General features: G+C 37.7%; 1 protein-coding gene and 1 long non-coding RNA gene across 2 annotated transcripts in view; one reads left to right on the top strand and one right to left on the bottom strand.

The window, feature by feature from the left end:
* LOC112463025 (E3 ubiquitin-protein ligase MIB1) overlaps positions 1-23,580 on the bottom strand; it is a 353,496-nt gene that overhangs the window by 28,803 nt on the left and 301,113 nt on the right. The window lies entirely within an intron of this gene.
* Positions 8,535-21,673, top strand: LOC112463028. Its single transcript, XR_003041737.1, has 3 exons — positions 8,535-8,652; positions 16,683-16,685; positions 21,661-21,673. It is a non-coding gene; the product is annotated as an uncharacterized LOC112463028 (long non-coding RNA).

Here is a 23,580-nt window from a genome sequence, read left to right as displayed (position 1 = left end):
AGAGAGAGAGAGAGAGAGAGAGAGAGAGAGAGAGAGAGAGAGAGAGAATTAAAGATGCATATTTCATATTCTCATGTAAATCGAGCGCGGAAAATTCATCCCGGTTTGTACATCAATTCTCGTCCGCCGTTAATAGAATACGACATTATGAGAAGGATTAAATTATGGCCCGTCAAATCTTTGGGCTCGGCCCTCAATATTTAATCCGTAAACTCACTTGATAATACGCTTCCGGCCTCGTCGGCCATGTTGGAGAATGTAATCATCCTGTTTTCCTCAACGATATCGAAGATGATTTCATTTTGGCCGAGTTATTCTTCACGGAGTCATTATTTCTCTGAATTGTTTCCACGGTCGCGACGTCAAATGCATGTTGCAGAGCGCAAGGGTCCCCAGGTCTGCAATCTGCATGATTCACTTTATATTCCGTACTTTAATAACGAATCTTATCTCGTATTTTCTACCTTTACTGGAAATTTTTATTCCTACCTTTGATATACGACTTTAATAAGGATGTAGAACAATATTACTACCCATGATAATTTTGCAATTATTTTAAACAGTATATTGCGATTTTTGTTGATTATATTACAAATTACGGTCAGTTTAAATGATGTGTTCATTATCTCTTCATAAATTATGAACTTGGTTCATTTGCGCTTTGCAACAGCTAAATTTCTCCATCATCGTCGTTATTATATATATAAGACTGAAATGCTAGATCGCGAGTCCTATAATCAGTAAGATTTACGGTCGAAGAGAGCTGTTCCATGCTGAATAACCAGCCGGCAGATAGTAATTTGCATTAAGCGCATAACAAAATATAAATACATACGAATCTCGATCCAGCGGCTCCTAACTTAAGCAACATGGTGAAATGCGTTTCAGAAACGTAAGGAACGTTGCCGAGCGTTAAGGCGCTTTGGCGTCTGGCCATGCAATCCTCTTGAACGTTATTCTACATTCCAGCTCCGATTATCATGCGTACCTTTATATATACATATAAAGATGCTTTAAACATAACCCAATAAATCGCCAAATTATTTTTTCTAATTGCTCATATTTTTGTGACATTGGAATTTTTATGACTCGCACTAGTTAAAAAAAAAGGTGTTTCTAGTGAAGGAAGCAAAAAGAAGAATGTTGTTATCAGGTGGCTTTTTAACAGTTTTTTTATCACAACATCGAGTCGAGATGTTTTACAGCGCGTTAAAGCTACGCGAGAATAAATTATTTTGCGCGAAGTTTCGGGTACGCTAAAAAGCCGGGCGTCAACAGCCGCGGCCGATATTAATGGAATAAAGTTAGCGGCTACGTAACTCGAAGGCGCGAGGACGTACGTAAGGCAACCACGGAAAGATACACCGTGACACGTTGATTAATCGGAAAACAAGTTTCCGTCGACGCACCGCAGAAAAAGTAGAATCGTCGAACAAACAAATTCAATTACGCTCTTACCATCCGATATTGCTCGTCTCTGACGAATTATCGCACGGTCGTCGCTCTGAATCATCGACATTCGTCTCGCGAATTCGCCGTTTCAGTTCACTAGTTATACATATTTTGAAATAATTCCCATATTAGTATCAATCTAAGCGCCATTAATTTTCTGGACAATTTTTTTATATATTTCATATTTTAAATATTCAATTAATTTTTAAAAGAGCTAAATAAATCTCGGGAAATCTTATTTGCAATAGCTTACAAATAAAAAGTTATTTGTATTAGGATAGATTTTAATAAACGAAACACCGACTGTGCACTGAGAGATCGACAGATTGTCGGTAAAATAAAGATCGTTAAAGAATACTGTGTGTAATTATTCTTTTGTATTTCATACTTTCATATAGCATATCTGGAATTCTTTCTATTCCTTTAAAAAAAATTCAGATGTAATACACTTATTCCATATTATTCTATCTCCTTTCTCTCCTTTCCTCGTGAGTGCGATGAAAATAAGCTGACTGATTCACGGTGACCGCGAGATAAAAGATGGCTTTTCTCATAAATGCCTCGAGCTCTATCGGCCGTCGTGATCTTCGCGAGAAAACCGCGGGTGCGAATTAGAGATTTAATCTGGTAGATTAGTTTTTCTATCATACTACGTCTCTCTCGCGGCAGGAGGACGGAGAAAAGCCTTTTGGCTCGAGATTCCCGAAAGGTAGGCAATATGTGTGTCACGTGCCGCTCCGTGCAGCCTCCCTCGCGCCTCCGACTACCCTCCACCATTCGCCACCCTGTCTACGGCCCTTCCGGGGGCTCCACGGGTCACGTGCTGCGCGTCAGGGCCGCGGGGCGACGTAGGAGCTCGGGCTGGCCAGGGATGGGTTGTTCTCCGTGAACCGCATACCGAAAATCCGGCAGCAGCGACCCGATAAACACCCCGACACTCCGACGCGACTTCGCGCGATGAAAATCGAAGGATCCCGGAATTTCCTGGCGACGACGATCGCGGCGGATTTTTCACGGGCACCGATCCAAATTCGATCTTCCGCGAGATTCCTCGACTATTTACGCCTCGATCAGTCGGGAAAACGCGTCCCGTTTTTTAAGATGCATGAGAAACACTTCTTTAACATTTTGCCTTCCGATAAATCCCGTCTTATAGTATAAAGTTTCAATTAGTAATAATAATTGTTAGTAGAACGATTAAAAGGCTATTGTAATGACGTATTGACAAAGAGTATTATAGTATGAGAAAGGCAATTCAAAAGATATAAACAAAGAATGTTAAAATATATGCAGATATTTTTAAGAAATAAATACTTTCTTCTTATAAAAGCTTACAAAAAAGTAGAATCGTACATGAGTGTCATAAATAAGACTTAATTTTTCAAATTGTCGTGTAATAAAACAAGCTCTTCGTATACTGAGTGCACATTTCTTCTTTGTGATATACAAAAATTAGTTTTTTTCTATTAATCAAGAAAAAATTAGCGTAAAAATAATTAACATGACTTAGAAGTACACGGCTTTCCAAAGTACTTTCTTCGGTATTGCAAGTATCAAAGCTAGAAGAGGATTTGAAGAAAAAAAAAAGTGAAAACATTATGCTTCGTAAATCTGAAAGACTTTAATGCGCATGACATAACATCGTCTTTCAGAAGGGTCGCCGAGCTATAATGACGCATTAGAGTGAACGAAAGCCGCGAAATGTTTTTTTCAAGTAATCGCTGATCGCGAAAAAGGAGGAGAGAGTGGAAGCGGGTCGAGGAAGTAACGACAAGGAAAGACGAGAACAAGCGAGAAAGAGGGAAAGGAAGAGAGGAAGAGAGAGGGAGATTTGGAGGGAAAGCAAAGTTGTGCGCGCACCCCTTCCCGTCCTATTACCATAGCAATGGCGGCAAATCAAATTGAATAAAAATTTATGTATCAGAAGGGCAATAAAACGGAATAGATTTGGGGCAGAACGCGACAGCAGAATGGGGCCGAATCCATCAGCCAGCCGAGATCCCGATAAAGCGCGGGGATCGTCGTTTGGGTCCCGGGGACCGCCGCGCAACCGGCGAAGGATCCTCTCGCGCGTATCCGCCGATTGGAGCGGGATCGTCGTCGAATTGTTGCCGCGAAATTTATTCCACTTACACATCCGCATGAGCAAACACGCGCATGTGGAAGGGCTTTACCGTTCCTACCGCCACCGCGCCGCCGCCCTTTTCCTATCCGGGCAGCGAAATCGGCTTTACGATATTACGCTGCCCGTGGAAGCCCGGGACATCCGGTTTATACGCCCGCTGCACCTTCTTCGTCTTGTATTCTATCGCGCTTTGCTCCGGATATGCCATCTTTCAACGCTTCTCCTTCCATTTTTTTTTAAATGAAAACCGCAATTTCCACGGAAATTTGCAATATCGTAAAAGAAGACATTGTTTATTACAAACATCGCAAATGCCTTAACGCTTACATCTCTTAAACATAACATCACGAAAGAAAGAAGCATTAAAAATAAATAAAGTTGATGAAAATGGACATAATTGATTTGTGCGCATTGGTAAATGAATCGGATTTTTTATTTTAATTTTTTATTTATATTTTATTATATTCCATTTATATTTCATTTTTAATTTTTAATTAGCATTTACTAATAAAACATTAATTAATGTTGCCAAAAATCTTTAAAATATTATTATTTTTAGTTTTATATTACTATACAATCAAAGGGAGAAAATGCCGTAGTTTTATATTACTATATTATAAGAGAAAACTAAACTATATAATCTCTCTATTATACAAATTTACTTCAAAAATTATGAAATATGTATATTTTGTAGTAATAATATTAGTATAACACACGCAAACTATATATACCAAATAATCTATATGTGAATTGTATATACGTGCTCATAAGCTACGTAATCTTTTCAGCACACACTTTCTTATGGATTTTATTATTTCAATATTTATGTGCAGTATATAAATGTAATAAAGTTTTGTAAATATAAATTTATTATTAATTGATTATAAAAAATCAATATCACAACCTATACAGTCGTCCCTTATCATATGTTCAATTATTATTTCCGTTATTTCGCTTTCCACGCAGCTCTACATCCGTTTCGTGTTCGTGTCGATCGGCAAGTGTTCCGCGAAATGACGTTCAGCGCGGCGTGCAAACGTTGATAATTCGCGCGTGCAACTCTAATTAATGTCGACGTGTCTGATAGAACGAAATAACGATTACCGTCGCGTACCGCGAGAAATGACATTATCAATTTTCGGTCGTAAAATTATGCAAAGCAAATGTTGCTGGCCCGATAGATGTGCCACGCACGAGCCAATGCATTTTAAGTAGGCAGAGAAGGGGAGGTTTCAAAGTAAACAACAAAGTGGCGACCACGAGCGAACGGATCTCTCACGGTAATCGAATTATCTTTCGCACGTTTCGCCACACCTTCGCCGAATCGGGAAATTCATCATTCTCTACAAAAATACGCGATTTTCTGTCGATAAACAAATTCTATGTTTTGCAGCAAAATAACGCTTAAGTTTTATATTTCAAATATATTTTGTGAAAAAATAATTCAAAAAGTGTAAGAATAAAAGAATTTTAGATCTTAAAAATTACATGCACAGCTAGCTTCCTATTTTTTCTTCACTGTTTCTCACCAGTTTTCCAATTATAACGTTTAACGCATCCCTAAAAGGTATAAAAATTATTATTATAGGTATGATGCAGCATCACAACTTCTGCAAATTTTTTAATCTCTGTCGGGAGTATCGTGGCCGTCTAAATCGATTCTCTCGCTATTTCCAACACGCAATCCTCACGGAAACGTCGGGATCGCTTTACTTCCGTTCCTTCTACATGAAAATACCGGCGAGACGTTCGCGGAAAGAACGCGACGGGCGATTGACTATGAACGCGGAACGATTGCCTGCAAACGTAGATAAACGGCGATGATACGTTCGGCGCTCGCGCTCGATCGCGAAACACCTCGAAAATATCCAATTTTCGCCTCGTCATCGGATGCGCGCGTCGCGAATATACCATGCAACGTGCCTTCTCGCCGTTTTCCTCGACCGCGAAGTGCGCACCCCGTCGCGGTACACCCCGAGCGATACCTCGCAGCTCGTTTCGCGAGATTGAATCAAGCCCGCATGGCCGGGTTAAGGCACATGAGGTCTGAATGCATAATGTCGATGTAAATGAGAGTCAAAGGTAAGCTGCCCCCTCCAAGCCCTCGCTCGCTGAATGCGCGCAGCTCCGTTCTCTTTCACTCTTTTCCCTCTTTTCCCTATTTCCCTCCCCTCCCTCGTTTCTCCTTTTATTTTAATAGTTTCCTTTCCGCTCAGTTTCCCTCTCTCTTTCATTCACTCTTTTTCTCCTCGCTATCCTCGCCGTCAGTGGCGTAATCTCGTTTGGTGGGGTGGTCTTGCACGGCGAAATATGATTACGACGATAGCGGTAACGACATTACCGGAGCTGACGCAGCCGGAGCCAGACCATCTATCCCAGATGGGTCCTAGGGTACGGTTGATCCAGATGGATACACACGGCGATACGTTCCTATACCCGCGATGTCCGTCTGCCTATCGCCATCCGCTCCCACGGGGTAATTTAAAACAACGCCGATTGTTATTGGTTTTAACTCAAATCCGCGACCGCGAGTTGACCGAAACGCGCTCTATTAATCGGTTTTGATGCACTATACACTCTACAGCCTCGTTGGCGTAACCAGATTCATATACGACGCGAAATAATACTTCACTTTATTATGCTATAAAATTATGAAAATTATGATTTTAAGCTCAGTTCATCAGAATTTAAATACTACGTGAACTATCTACACTTTACAGAATATCTAGCTTGATATCTAAATTGTTCCATAATTTTCGGCTCTTCTTTTGCATCCATGGATCTCATCTCTGAACAAAGTAGAATAGATTTTTCCTTGAAGAAAATTTTGCAAAACGTTTGTTTTATAAACTTGAAATTTTTAGTATTATATATGGATCTCTGTACTTAAGAATCATTTAATACTTAATAAACGAAAGATAATAAAAAACTTTTTTTATCTTTACATTTTTATATATATGTACGAAGTCTTTCTTTTTTTTTCTTTTTCTTTTCAGGAAAAATTCCGTAAATGCATTGAACGAGTTGCTGCGCTCCTCGGAGTCGACAGGTCGCGAGTAATCTTTCCTCCCGAGAAAACGATCGATCAGGTGTGCGCTTTGTCCTCGACCTCTGGGTCGTCCGATGATCGATAACGCGCAAACTTGATTCTCCAATGAAAACTTGCAGACTACTCCACGCGCTGGTGCTACACCCAGCGGGTCCCCGCGTGTTCCGGATACAAGAACCAGCTGGCTCTCCCGCAGGACCTGCATCCGCTCGAGGACGTCATCCGAGTGCTCGGCAAGCATCGGGAACCCGGCGGCGCCGCAGACCGAAAGAGGCTAAATCCTACATAGAGCTGCCTGGGTTCGTGTCGGGCATTCGCGCTGCGCAGCTAATACGAAATCTCAGGGGTTCAGCTTAGATCTTTGCCAGGCAAGTCGGACGTGTTTTGAGAACGTTAAGACGCTCTGACATCTCCGGGACCAAAAACGTGATCGATACCGGGACAACGTCGAGAAAGCTTCCGTTCCGCACGATTCCCTTTGACGTCAATGCTTTCGTAGCCGAAACTTGGCGATTCTCCTCGACGGGCTGCGATGTTTTTAGAAATTATTACCGCGCGAGACGAAGTTTACGCGAAGAAACAATCGTCTCTTCCCTTACTTCAGCTTTTTAGTATCTAATTGTTTGGACAAACTGCGCTATTTCTCGGACATTCCGTGTCGATGCAATCGATACGGAATTTCTTGCGCCGCGCCGGAGCTCAGATCGCTTCGCGGATAATCGACAGTGGCGGAGGAATCTCTCTCACTCTTTCAGGAAGACCATCTCAGCACACTTGAGCTTCGTCCTTTAATTCCCTCCGGAGCTGAATCCTACTGCCTTTAATTGTTTCCGCGCCGATGTGCACCTCATAAAAACGGACTTGCGGATTCGGTAGAACTTCTCCCGGCGTCGTTCTCGCGTCGTGCGACAGAGATCGCAAGAAATTAATTACCGTTTTTCAGCGCGGCGAACTGAGCTGCCGCTCCTTGATTTCGGTCTTGTTAGCCATTTCGGCGCTCATGGCAATACAGTTGCGCGTTGTGTTTCGCAGACGGCGTTTCGCGTCGCGTAAAGTTAACATGCAGTAAGATAGATGCGTCACTTGAAACTGCGCCAACGCATTTTTTTTTAACCCTCAGGGTACGATCTATAAAAAAGTTACGTTCCGTACGAACATGGGTTAGCCTAACCCGGCGACTTTGATTGACTGTATATCGGGCTGTAATTTATCAATTGAAACAAATTTTTTTTTCTTTGGATCGGAAATTTTCTCAAAAATACAATGGCGTTGGTAGATTTATTACCTTATTTGTTTAAACAAAGATACATTTGAAAATGTAAACCATTCTCAAAAAATTTTCATAAAAATTCATTTTTTCTTTTAAATTGCATAACTTTATGAAAAAAAAGATATCGACATTTTTTAAGTCGCGTTTGAAAGCTAAAAAGTTGTTCTTTGAAATGGCTGAATTCGTTTTTTGATCCATTCCAAAAAGTATATTTTTTTTTAACTATGAAAATACCCGTTTTTTTGCGATAGCGATATAACGTTACTTGCTTGATTTATCGTAATAACGCAAAAAAAAATATCTTAAAGTAAAAATAGTTCTTTTGGATGTTGTTGATTAGTATAATATAAATAAATAACAAAAATTGCATGCACGGATACGTTATGCTGGTATGCTACAGAGCATCATTTTGAGGTTAGAATGCACAAAAGTATATAAAAAATAGTAAATTATACATACCAGAATACTCTACAGCAGCAAATACTCGAAAAACACAAATTTTTTTTGTTTGAAAAACACGGATTTTGTAACGTTCCGTACCAGCTGGGTGTAGACTACCCGAGTTCAATTTTCAAATTCGTTTATCTTGAGCACCAAGCGTAGACTGACGCTGCCCCTTGGCGCTTACATATAGTAGCTACCTCAAAGATTTTTCCCCCCCCGGTACGGACCCCCACCATTCACTTCCTTTAAAATGGCGCTACTTTCAAAATTCGGCTCGGGTTACGCTAACCCAGATCGTACCCTGAGGGTTAAGTTTTGTATGGACGATTATATATGTGCAAAGTACATACATATGTAATATATTTAAATATTGTATAATATATCATATTTATATATTCTATATAAATCAATATGTCTAAATATTAATTTAAAGCAGCGGCAATTGCAAGCATCATAAAATTCCGAGCAAAAATAATTACTTTTTCGCTAAAATTAGTGATCATAAAAGACGATAATACCGACAATTACTGCTCTCTTTCTTCTATTGGTGGTAAGTTATACGGCATGCACGCTTGAAATGAAGCAACTTGCGGCAGAAATTCATCGTAATAAGAGAACCGGGTTGCTTCGCCTGTTTGGTCGATCCGAGGAAACTTTCTCGCGGATTTATTGTTTTCATCATGCCAGTGTTCGACGGAGCGACTTGGATTAGCGGATTATTTTGTGATTCGCTTTAATCTCCGAGAGATATATTTGGCTGCGTATTTGTCGTTAACATTAATTACGATGCAATTAATAAAGCTTTTTTGTAATTAGTAGCTTTATCACCTTAATGTCATGCATCATATATTTTCTATTTAATTAGGTACATTAATTTTCATGTCTTTGCGGAATTCGTCTTAGCTAATAAATTTATCTATCTATTTAAATATATAATACGTTTATATATATATGGAATGTATTATTTTTCGCTAAGAAAATATCTGAATATACCGAAGTCATAAACATTAAAATAGCAAACTATAGACTACTCTGTATACATCTATTCATATATCAGTTTACACAAGCCTGCTAATTAATTAATTAATTCTATGCATACATTGTGTACTGCAATTTTGAGGGAAAATGTGGTAATATAAGCGAGACATGACCTGTTCACTATAGCCTTGTCATATATGGTAGGCATCATCTCTGCTGTCGGCAGAGACACGATGTAGGCGTAAAGAGCATGGACAGCCTGGCAAACAGGAGGTGTTGAATTATGATCGAGCATTTACGCCACAAATGTAATTGATTTCGGGATGAATCGAAGTCGACTACTCGCGGCGATGTTCCTTACCTGCACTTCAACTGCATTATTTTAATATTATTTGCGGATAGGATCTTCATGCTGATCATATTATACTGGTAATTAATTTTGCGCTATTTTATCTTTATACAATTATTCGCGCTATATAATTATATCTTTTTCGTAACAAGATAAATTTCGGACTGTACAAAACATATTCAAAAAAAACGCATTAGTATGTGTGTTAAATATCTTTCTAATCTTTTCAGATTGATTTCTTTCACAGAAATTTAGAATTCTTTATTTTTCGGGATAACATTTTTCCCTTTTCGCTTAAAGATTAATTTCTATCGAAATATGTAATCACCTGCTGAAAAAATAAGCTAAATATCACTGAAATCACGAAATAAAATGCAAATTAAAAGGAAGAGCAAAATTAGCTAGACAAACGATCGAACGTGTCGCGGTCGGGGTTTTGGATATGTTTCAACGAGCGTTCGTGCATCGTTGATTCGCGAGGCCGTTTCTGAAGCGGCAGTTGCCGCTGCTGGATGAACGACCACCGTGTCTCTCGGTATTGTGCGTTATTGCCCAGCAACTCGATGGGATCGCTGATTTTAATGTGTCGCGAGGCGGGGGCTCACGGCCGCATTCACGTTTACACGCATCAATAATGACGTAGCGCGTGCAAAATCAATTAAATCAATTAGCGGCGCGAATCAAGGGGAGAAGGGATCAGGGGGGAGAGACGATGACTCAAAACCGCCTGTCTGTCCGGTGTGTGCCTACTTGTCTCCGCAATGCGCGGCTATCGGGAGTAATCGTCGCGCAATTTAAATAGCGCCGGATCGATCGTGCCAATTTCCATCCTTTCACGTCATTTTTTTCGCACTGCGAAATAAAAAATATATGATCCTCCGGATAGATCCTTTATTTTATTAATACCGACGTTTGTGTCTTCGCGGAATATTCATTTCGCCGCGATAACGCGCGTGGACTTTATAAAAATTCATTGAAATTGATTCGCGCCGTTTATGGTTCGCATACTTAATAACGTATCGACGAAGCTAATCGAAATGAAATCAGAGCGATTAAAGGAGGTAAAATAAGAAGCGCCAAGAAATAGGCAGCGATATTGAAATATCCTTTGCTTACATATTATGTTTCCTCGAGAATATTTTTATCTAATTATATTTTCATAATTACGAGAAAAGTGTCAATGTAATTGTCTTTTATCCTTGTATCTCAATGTGTGTGTGTTAAAATTTTATATAATGTCTTTTATAAATGTTTCTAGCAAAAGAACATACATTATTACTAAACCAATTATATCCGCGCTTATCACTTGCGATCGATTCCGGTCGAGGCGATTCTGGACATCGTCATCCAGCGTGTACAATGACGATCGTCATCAACATCGACGGTACGGAGGGATGATGGCCGCGTTTTGCACTATACTATATGGACTCGGTTATCTCCTCGCTTGACTTAAGATTGATATTCGTCGTGTACGTATCGGCGGACGTTAGCAAAACTGCACGCTCACCTAAAGCGCATTAATTAAATGCCGCTCGGCGATACAGTCCGTAGGATCGATACCGAATCGTTGCGCGATCGCGCCCTTCTCTCCGTCTCGCTCTCGCTCTCCCTTTCTACTTGCGAAATCCCGCCGCGCAGTCGGAACGCAACCGCATTCGCACGCACCATTCGTCCTCGCGCATCGGAAGTTCGGAACTTCCGCATGTGTTGCAAATTAACGCGACCGTTCTTGCGAATGGTGCATCGCGGGCGCGGCCGGCACGATCGATAGCTCCGGATAAACGAAGGCAACGGCTCTGTATATGTATATGATAAAATTTATCCGCCGTTCGGCGACTCGCGCTGACGTGCGGTTTCGTCGCGGTAAACGGACACGTGTTACAAAAATAATAATACAATATGCTTTTTTTTCCCAGAAAAAAATTGTGTCACACGTACGCATCTAACACACAAAAATGGCGATAAAAAAGTACCTAACGTATTGAAGTAGCCGTAAGAAAATTTTACCGTAATGTGAGGGATTAACAGATGAATAGATTAACGGAGCGAATGGAACATGTACGGTTTTAAAGTTTTAGCTGATCGACAATCTCGTATGCCATGCGATTCGAGCATTTCGCGTCTCTGCTCGATTACACATTTTATTTCGCTGCAGAATCCGCGTGGCATTAGTACGCGCGACTTTCGGCGCGTTGTTTCGGAAAAAATCGGATCTGCCGATTAATCCACTGCGCGCGAAAACGAATTATTGTATTATCGCCGACAATAGGGTTGCAGAAAACGGGGATGGAAAGTTCCGATAATTAAGAGCAACAATTTCGACATTACTCTATAAACGTTACTCTAATATATTCCTTTTTTTTTCTTTTCAAATTCTTCCACGATAGATACGCGTGTATAGTCTCATCGCTGAAGTTCAAATGCATGCTTGACTGCTGCAGAGTAACGTCCGAACTCTGCATCATCTACTCTTTAAAAAGTCGCGTTTCAACGTTGGGCTTCATGAATGATTCATGGCTGATAAATAACTGTCAGGCGGGACCTGAATCTACTTGTACTTTAATATCCGTGAAGTACCTGCTTTTCCGGAGAATGCCTCTATATATCTACGATAGTTAGAAAATCATTGCGGAAGACGCATTTTCAGCGACAGTTAAAGCGATGGAATGTAACCCATATTATCTATTTCTTGTCGATTATTTTGATCTCCGGGGATTTTTGCGTTCATACTTTAACAAATTTTATGAATGCGCTTTATTTCTCATGTAAATTATTCTCGCGTTCTTCAAATAAAAAATTTATTTATGATATAAAACCTTTGCGGTTAATAAACCGTAAAATAAGCTGTGCTCATGCTCGTATAAATAGTGATATAAAAGTTTAAATATTTTTCAGATATACATATATTGACCTGTATCAATATATTGGTCATATATAAGTCAACTGAATTAAGAAATAAAATATATAGTAGTTTAAAATTTCTAACGTATAAAGTTAGATAAAGTTAAAAGTCGAAAGTCAAAATTAGTTTGCGAAAGTATCTCATAAAAGTGAGAGGAGAGATATTAAACTTCCAAACTTGTTTGGGTTCCACGATTTTACGGACGACACGTGGTTCGCCAATTGGAAGCGTTCGATACGCGAGCCAATCGGTACCGACGATGGGAAACGACGGGAAAACGTATTTATGCATTCCGTCGGCGTTTCCAGCGTATCGTGCTGGGGTGCGTACGAGCAAAAACAAATTCGCGAATAAATAACGTTATTTATGAGGTCATCGGATAGTGGGGTGGAAACGGGCGGAACGAATAGCTAGTGGTGGAAGCAAAATCGTCCAGTATTTGAATAACATAAAACAAATAGAACCGCATTTATATACATACACACACACACACACACACACACATATATATATATATATATATGTAATACACATTTATGTATATATAAATGCAATATATATGTATGTATACATGTATAAAGAACATAATCTTGATATTGCTAAAAAATTATATTAAAATAAAAAATCTCCGTTGTGATATAAAAGGAAGCTTTATTTACCTATATAATTTGTTAATTTTTAAGTATTTTATTTAAATGTTATTATTTATTGGCGTTAGACGATAAAATATAATGGACAGCAAATAGTGAAAAAGATAAATGCGTTGGCAGACATGGTTAGAATTAACGGCTGGTCTCTTTGTTATTTATAACTCTCTCGACGATGGAAATAACGGTAAAAATCAGTCTCAATTCGGTCTTAGCGAGGAAAGTAGATTATGCGGTAATTAACGGTGCTCATAACATTACTCCCAGGTCTTTGTAAGTGTAACCTGCACGACCGACACCTTTTTTCGTTTACAGAGGTGAGAAAATAAAATCGTGACCAGGTTGTTACGACTTAAATTGGTGCTTTCTCGCTGCCGTTAGATCCTCATCTGTTTTTTTTCTTACGAAATAGAACTCACTTCTTTTATACGATATATCGTTCAAGAAAACCGAGGATTTTCGTTCTTACCTCGAGGATCTACCGAAGGTTCGCAAACGACAAAAATATGGTCGCGACAAATAATTTTCTCAAAAACAAAAATCTAATTGCTTCCAGAAAAATGTAGTAACTCACGAAATTGATCAAGCATTTCGAAAAATACAATTTATTACTATTATTATTTGTTAATAGAAGCTTATTATTTTAGAGATTAACCTATATCTTTTATTTTTATATTTTTCTAATAATATATAAATTATAATTTGTTTTTAATGTCTGCTCCCTCTTCTCCATTTTTGCAATATTAAAAACTTTCATAAAATTTTGAAAACATTTTATCAATTTCACGAGTAACTGTATTCTTTGAGTAATAAAATATTATATCAATTGCGATATATTAATGTATACACATTTTAATCTTCTCTACTAACAATAAAAATTACAGATTATGACATCAATATTGTAAAATTTATATGGTGTAGCGAAAACAGAAATTTATTATTATTTGTTGATAAATTATAATTTCTATTTTATTGATTAAAAATATAAAAACTCAGGAATTAAATCAGGAATTACAAGTTTAAGCAGAATGAAATATAGATACCTTTCCTGTAGAATACATCACCAAGTTTAGGGTTGATCTCGGAAAAAAGGAGATTTAAAATCGATCCGTCTCCTGCGGTTGAGTCTTATATCGCCAATAAATTATCGCGGATATAGGATAAACGTTGCGTATAATACCGCACTGAAATTCTGTACAGTGCGCGATAACGGGGTAAACCGCCCCTGCGCTTCCCGGTCAAACATCGGTTGGGATAATGTCGGTAAGAAATGTAGGGGAGTGAAAAGGCTGACGCGATCCGTTTTATTGCGGTTTAATTTATGCCTTGCCATCTGTGTGCACTTCTGCTCTTAGGCCGACGGTGGTTTCTATTTCTTTCCCTCCCTTTTTATTGCAACTTTAAATCAGGAAGTGCGATATTTCACAACGCGGTGAAAGGCCTAAACACCTGGCGGCAGGAGGCCGTTAATAAATCATGAGTCGCTAAGAATGTTGGATGTTTTAGCTTGTCTTGCAAATCTGCGAGGAGTCCGCGAGGATTCTCGCACGAGACGCGTGTGTAATCCATTCGCGTAATTTCTTTTTATTTCTTAGCGCGATATTGCGAGTTAATAGACCTCGAATTCACTCACTACGACATCGGTACTCATAGCGTTACTTCGTTATTTGTTAAAGAAAGATTTTTTACTTAATACGTAAACATATGCTGGCACAAGCAAATTATTATATATGGTCTTTAATTAAGTTTCTAATTTAATGCCTGTGTATTTATAGTCGTTACATCATCAGTGTATTTCTCTTTATTAGATAAATTGCTTGAAATATGCTCTTTAACAATAGAATATTTTTTGTTCGTCTTTTATATCTAAACATATGTCGGAAAAATCTTCAAATATTTTGTTTTCTGTGTGTGTGTATCAGCTTATACAATATTTAACTTTAGCTGTGCACGTAGAAAAGTCCTAAAATTAAATTTTATTTTAAAAAATATTATATATATATAAGAAAAGAGAAAAATAAAGAAAGGCAGTTAAATTATTAATTTTTCCCTATTATATTCTGTAGATAATTTATTTTTATTTTCATTTTACGTAAATATCTTACTTTTTCTTCAATCTTTATTATGCATAAAGAAATTTAAATACAAATTTTATATTCTAAACGTATTAGTATTCAACTTGTAATTATTTTTTCCTCATTTTTCTTGTTGTTAATTTTCCATTCACTGTTTGAACAATAAACTCAAAAATTCAATCCATTACAATCTACTTGACGTACAATTTCACGATAAAAAGTTAATCAAATAAAATAATTAATGCATTATATGTTCATGATGTGATCAATTATTTTTCTTATATAAATTGTTAAATATACCTATTTTGACAATTATACAAATTCCAAGATTAAATATTTTTACTAATAGCCCATCCATTTTAAGGTATAATAGATCTTTATGAGATACGATGAGTATTGTATTTATCTAATTTTTACGCTCTCTTAATTTTCATATACATATTCATACATTTATCGTACGTATCTGACCTAATTTTCACGCAGATCCATTAACTTAATAAAAGATAATTTGTCATTCACCAATATGATGCGCAGCGGCGGAGTTATGACTACGTTGAAACTGCGCGTTGTCCTGTATAATAGAAATACCTATACTAAAATTATAGCAATGTCCAGAATAATTAATATCTAAAAGAAAAATTGTTGTCCGCGCACAAAATCGTTTCAATGATTAATTCTGCAAGTAACAAATGAAATTTTCTCACCCCACGGTTTTTCCGCCGACGCCCGACGCCTCCCGGCCTCCTCCTCTCAGATTCATTCGCTGCACTCATATAACACCAGCATTTGCGAAAACACAGTTAATTACAATCGCACGTATTAAATATCACAATAGAATAATCGCCCGCATTTTGCACTCCCAATGTTAATCGCACGCGACGTATTTTACTATTTTAAATCGCGACGAAATTTCATCGAAACGCGATCATCCAAAAATATACAATCAAAATTCAATACTGCATATGCACAATATATTTCGAAGTGTTTTGTTATATCTGCAGGTAATTCGTATTTAATTCGAAACAACAAATTACGTTTAAATCTGCAAAAAACTCAAAAACACGACAATGCAAGATACATTCGAATCTAGGTACTATCAAGGAAATCATTGTCGCCCAAGCGCGTAAAAATATCGCGACAAAACAATACTTTATAATCTCCATCGATTCCGAAATAAAACTAATAAATCGCGCGGAATATTTGTTTTGTTAAGAATAGTTGATAGAGTCATTAAATCGTAGGAGCTAATTACGCGCGGGACTGATGCCTCAGTCAATCATTCGTACGAAATAATATCTCGTTTAGCATTTCCCGGTACTTGCGACCGTGTATTTCGACAGATAACACGGTGATACACGGAGTAACACGCGTCTCTACTAGCTCGCTCGAAGTTCGTCGCGCAAATGACAGCACGGCGGGCAGTAACCTTGCGTACGTCGCGTCGTTTTGTATATTATAATAGATATCAAGGCCAAATACAAACCGTAAAACGAAATATTTAACGTTATTTTTCTATTAAACAACTATACGTCAAATATTTTTTTTCTTGTATTGATTAACTTCGATAAATCAATCAACTGATGAAAAAAATGTTTTATCAATTCGATCACTGAAGCATGTGGTGATATATTTATACGTAATAAACGGTAAATATTAAAAAAAATGTCTTGTTTTCAGGCGACGTAAATAAAAAATTATATCTAATAAAATTAAAAACCTTATATTAGAACGCCCGCGTATAAATAAATACCAAAAGGTTTACACGATTAATAAATTTATCGACAATAAATCAATTTGTTCAGTAAATGAAATGTTACTATATTTTGTACCTCGTTTTATAAACTTTTGTTAGCGTTTCCTGAAATAACAATTAATTCTGTTCCGGTTAAAAGAACGTTTTGAAATGAAAATATTTTGTTACTCGAAATCTAATTGAGGAAAACATTTGCTTTAATCTGATGGATGTATATACATATAAATGTATACTGTTAATAGTATATATGAATTGTTCTTTTTTTTTTAAACAACTTTAAATAGTCGATGTTAATTAACCCAATTTAAAAAGAATTATTAAATCTATTGTTCGAAGAATGAAGTTTATCTTTATTTTAATCAAAAAATTATTTATATAAATTAATTTATTGTTATTTTCAAATTTTATCCAAAAGAGGAAAAAAATTGTCATTGTGATTTTATTAAATAAAATATTAGATATAATTTTAACAAAACGGAAAATATCAAATTATAAATTGTCGCAAAAATATGTAATTTTATTAAATTCCTTTTTTAAATTTATTAAAATTACACAATTTTTTGTTATTGCTTTGCGGGTATATAAAGAAAAAGACTTACATAACAAAATAATTTCCTTAAATATTTTTTCGAATAAGTAACACAAAGATTCCTCAACTTTATTCCTCAAATAAATAATTTCAAATAAATATCATATAAATATTAAATTTATGGCTGATATATTCAAATGTTACTTTAATGTTTTAAAACTTCTTGAACTTTAAGTCCGATTTTTTACGTAAATAATAGTTCTCTTCCTAAATCATCTCCGCAAAAAGTTTAAAAACTATTGATATATACATGTACACTGCACTCAAAAATCAATAATTGAACCGTGAGAAACACAACTCATTGTCAGAGGCATGCAGTATCTCAAGATAAACTTTATCCGAATTCCTCCATTACAATTGTAAATATCATAAATATCAAATTGACATTCAAGATCTATTTATTAAATTGTATATCATGTCTAAAAATTGGTTTTAGCTAACTTTTTCAGCAGAAATATGACTATAAGTACAAGCCTAAGATACTTGCATCCAGATAAGATTTCTTCTCACGTTCCCTTAAAATTTCTATTCGCATGTAATACACGGAATTGTTCTTGTTTCAGAACCTAGTATCTTGAATGTCCTACCTAATTCCATATCTCGACGATCGCAGTTACCATTCGCAAGACTACAGAGTTTCTCACGAAATTCTCTTACTAAACTAAAATGGATATTTGTGCTACTCTCATGAAATAGTAGCAAAACGCGAGGCAATTTCTATTTACTCCATTTTACCCGCCATATGGCGCAGTTTCCTTCAAGAATGATATATGCAATTGATGTTTTAAAAATGTATTTAATATATGGAAAATTTCGTTCTTTTCATCAATAAAATTTTGTCCGAATAAATAATTAAAAGAGTAGTGCTATCGCAGTAATAAATTAAGAATATAAATTAAAAATTTTAATTTTTTTACTTTTAATTCTCATTTTTCTAAATTAATTTTTCGAATAATTATACTAAAAAAATAGACATCCTTATAATTATGTATAGCAAAATACAAAAGCAAAAGATTTTGATTATATCTCGTCAATGATTTTCACCGTTAAAAATAATTCAGAGATGATATTAGGATTAAATATTAAGATTAAAATGTCGACAATATCAGTAACTCATGATTGAGAAAAACGCCTGTCAAATGTGTCGGTTTCTATTGTATACCTTATTTCTTTCATCTTCCCTAACATTCGTCGGAAAATTAATTTAAATCTTAATAGTGCGATGTATGAAGTTGCAAATTTTTGCAAGATCGCCATTTATCTGTGATGCAGTCGTGCAATTTCACAACCATTTACGGTGTAGCTTTACATTCCGTCTTGTGATTTTTAATCATTTTGATAGATCATCCAGCTGTTATGAAGCTATAATCGAACCTGACATATTTAATCCTTTTTCAATCAATTTCATCTTTATTATATCTTTCACTAATGTTTCAAGAGTATATCATTTTAGAATTAATTCTTTTATATTGTATTAAAAACGGTTTTAATTTTGATGTCGCTGATACATTCAAAAATGTTAAATTTATTAGGAAATTAAAAAAAATAATATTTTAATATTTTAATATAAATTATTAATATAAAATATTTAAATAATGCTTATCATATAATTTACAATTAAATAATAAATGCTAAAATTATGCAATGACAAATACAGCAGGCGAAGTAAAATACACTAAAGTACTTCTAAAAGTAAAACACGTACGCTTCCTCGTTGACGAGGAGTTGTTTATTGAGCTTAAATGTGTATACTCTTTTAACACATAATTTCTAATTCAAATTTACTTGCGAAGCAGCTGATTCGCAAATATCGCAAACTGTAAACGTTGGACATATAAACGATACCATAATCCCGCGGCGTAATTTATCGGTGGTGTGCCCGCCCTCGGTACCACTTACGAGCGAGGGGCTTGCGAGAGGATGAAGGGTGGTGTGGAGGCGCCCTCAGAAAGACTCTGCCATTTCCGTTTACCCTCGGTTTCGTGGCGCTCCGCTGTCTCGTCCAGGCGTCCCGAAGTCTGCCCGGAGTTTTCGGTTAGTGGAGTTAGTGCGCTGGGCTGGCCCTCGCTCGATAGTTCTCCTTTTCCCTTCCGCTCTCCGACCCTCCCCGCCCCCGAAACAGTCGAATCAAGTGGCGATGCTCGCCTTCGTAATTGGCAAAATGGAATCGTGAAACCGGAAAATACGGTGACACTATACGATCGTGTATAGTACCCATTATCGTTCGCATATGATGATGCATACGCAAAATCTTCCACTTTCCCTCCCTTCCATCTCTCTTCAAATTTTAGCGATCGGATCTTCGAATGGAACCGACTCCTTTGTCGAGTATTCTTGTAATATCAAATCATCTTTCGCGATTTTTTATTTTCGTCATTCCATATATGTATGAAAGTTTCAAATTAAAATTCGCGGACAAAACAAAGTTTTTGTTAATTTATCTATCTATGTACATCTTTGAAGCTTACTTCGGGAAAAACTTTTCTTTTTGTTTACCCTAAGAGCACTCGTTGCTTCGACGTTTTATTAACAAAATAATAATTTTGAATTAAATATTTGCTTTTAATAAAATAAAACACGAGAATATAAACGAGAAACGTAGCGTATAACAAAAACAAAAACGCTTACATTATTTTTGAAAAAGTTCATCATACAATTACGACTATTTAATCGTATCGCAAACGTTGCAATAGTGAATTCTTTTTCATGTTAACAATTATTAATACCCTCCAATATCGTTTTCCGCTGACTCCAACATCGCTTTCCCGTTCGCGATTGAACTGATGATCGAAATCGCCCGTCAGGCGCGCGATTCAACGCGTTTGCCTTGTCAGCTGGACGCTTGTAAAAAGCCAGGTATTTGTCATGCAAGCCGATGCACGATCGTAATACACTTTTAGCGTTTCGAGGCGAAAGCGGGCCATTATAGAATTGAGGGTGGTGCACCGTTTCTCGGATAGACAGTACGAGAGGAATGGTTGGGCACGGGACCGATTCGACCGAATGTACCTTCTCTATCTAAACGGCCTCGAAAGACAGCTCGGCAGTTAAGTGCGGCGAAATTGCAAATCGAAACGTTTTACGCGGGCAATGAAAGGAGTCGCAGTCGGGGCCCGCCGGTTCGATTACGGCTCTGACCGTAAACTCGTGACCCGGGAAATATACGTGAATGGGAATGAAGAGCAAGAGCGAGCGATCGTGGCCGTTGAAGTCGAAGACAATCACGTCGGATTCGGATGCGTTTCGCGAATTCCTTCTTCGATTACTCCTTCTTCTCTTACCCCTCGACCAACATACTCGCCGCCGGCACGTTCCGATAATCAAATTTGGATTCGTCGAATTTTTTCAACCCGGGGAAAATTCTTTGTTCGTCGCCAGAAGACCTTTTTGTGTGCTTGGCATAATAAAAGATCGATGGAAATAAATGATTTTACATGTAGATCTGGTTTATTAGATTTGTTCATTGTTTTTCAGATTTAGTGTGGCTGTTATTAAGAAAAAAATTGAAGGACAATTTTATTTCTTGCATCATCGTCATCCGCGAATCTTGTTGAATAAAAAAACTAAATCGCGCGATTTTGATGGCCGCCGTAAAAGTCGCCGCAGTTTCGAGTGAACTCGTGCTTGTTCTCGCCTGACGATGCGCGAACTCGATGTTACAGCCCTTGGTCCCCGAATTTATCGCCTGTTTCGAGGCATCGATGACGCGTCAACGGCATGCCAGCTCGCGCTATCGTCCGCTGGATCGACGGAAAGCCCCGGGAATCGAAGGGCTATTGGGCGCGGGCCCGTTTTAGAACGCCGGCGACAGCTGCCGCCGCGATCGTATAGGAAAATAAGAGAAACCGTTGTCGACTCCTTTTTCTCTCTACGATCGAGGCAGTGAGTGGATGAAGGTGCGCTATGGGATCTCATAAATTGTCCGGACAATCCTAACAATGGAACTCGAGCGATTCGAAGCATCGCGACGGTTTTAGAGACGTGATTTTTGTGAAACAATCTTAAAATTGTATCCCGTGCTTAAAAGGTAAATGTAAGTCAAAATTCGAATTATATTATTCGATACTTTAATTGGAGATATCTTATAATGGAAAGTTAGCTTTTCGCGGAGTTCTTTATAAGTCACCTTATAAAGAACAAGCTTAATATTATGTTTATGTATATTTCGATGCTAGAGTTAGCATTCATTTTAATGACATTACGTACTTAAGAGAAAAGAGAGAAAAGAACGAGAAGATAGACTCGGCGAAGAGAAGGAAAATCATAAAAAAAAAAAGAATTCATTTATCCTGACCTCCGGCTTACGTTCCATTTGACATTCCGCCTGCTCTAACTTCGTCTTCTTCGTCGTCGTCTTCGTTAATATACACCGCGCGCTCGCGCTAAGGTTGTTGAAAGTTCAGCGAAAACGAGAAGCAAACGGTGCGGGACCGCTTATTATGCGGGGAATATTAAAAAGTCGCCAACTTGTTGAAAATCTCAGACTTTCTTTCAAACTGTTTTCATATGCGTTTCATAAAATGACCGTCAAACGTCAAGCAAAAAAATTGAGAAAAATTCTTGATCGGAGAAACTGAAGAGATTATTCACAACTCCTTTTTCCACATATACTCTATATATATATATTAATACACATATATGTATGTGTTGATTATAAGATTTTATTATTACACTAAAAAATAATGAAATTCATATTATAAGAGTGTACATGGATCACGCGGAGTGTCGGTAGAAAAGACGGAACAAAATTCAGAGAATTTATGGCAATTATGAAATCTGTTTCGAGCAATGACATTTGTTAAAGCAGGCCAATTAAAGTCTAATTGCCAACGACAAATATTATTATATATCAATAACATCGTTCAATTTGTATCTATTTATCACTGCCCTCATCCGGTACAATGCAATTTGCAAAACAATTTACGTTTCGGAGTTGCGGCGAAATGCGCTCGCGATTTATCCCTAATTACGATGGATCGACCTCGATTGCGAGTGGCGATAGTAGGTCACAGGATATCCAGCATCCACAGCGTTGTCAGTCAGCTACGGAGTACAGTCTCTATCGGACAGTTATCATTCACGACAGCATGTTTCGTAACGTAACCCAAGCTCCTTTGATCGATAGATCAAGAGCCGATCGTGGCTTAACTCCCACAATTTTGCGTCGCGGAAGAGGAGATTTACGATCGCTGCGACCGACAATGTGGATCCCCTTTAATAACCGCCGAACCGCCCTATTACCCCAGCCTCCCTCGTCCTTACTGCCCTCTCTGCATGCCCGCCGGGCTTTTGCCATTTGTAATACGCGCGCGATTCACGACCGCCTACTTCGCGATCCGCATCGCCATCGTAGATTCGCATTACCAGATAATGCGACAATTATACATTGGAGTTTATACCGTGTCGCAGCCGGCGGAGGATTTTGCGCGGAAATCAGGCTGACAAACACGATTCCCGATGAGTAATGTGTTGTCGCGCGAGCTCGAGTGCCGTTTTCCAAATCCGTTCCGATTTGATCGGATCAGAAATCGATAAGCGAGAGCGCTCGGTCTTGCTCGACGGATTATCTCGATTGGCCTGGATTTGTCTGGCGTTTTTAAAAAATGCGGCATACTGCGGAATTTGTACTCTCTCTCTCTCTCTCTCTCTCTCTCTCTCTCTCTCTCCCTTTTGTAATTTTTTGTCATAAAAATTCAAAAGAGAATAACGTTCGACCAACATTGGCCAAGTAAAAAACTAGATTCTGAATTATTTGAAATATTTCGTAATACCACTGATACCGAACATCTATAGCGCAAATTTTCGCGACCCCTCGCATTTATGTACTTTATAATAGTGCCGTAAATATTATATTCCGTATGTCGAAGCGTGTTTACAATATCCGACGTCGTTTTGCAATTTGCATGCGCTTGCCTCGCCGCGGATTATGGCAAAAGCGACAGAGCTG

Source organism: Temnothorax curvispinosus, unplaced genomic scaffold (assembly GCF_003070985.1).
Source record: "Temnothorax curvispinosus isolate PA1 unplaced genomic scaffold, ASM307098v1 QBEX01012990.1, whole genome shotgun sequence".
In the NCBI taxonomy this organism is placed as follows: domain Eukaryota; kingdom Metazoa; phylum Arthropoda; class Insecta; order Hymenoptera; family Formicidae; genus Temnothorax; species Temnothorax curvispinosus.
Note: the sequence above shows the minus strand (reverse complement) of the source record. Positions and strands in the feature narration are given on the sequence as shown.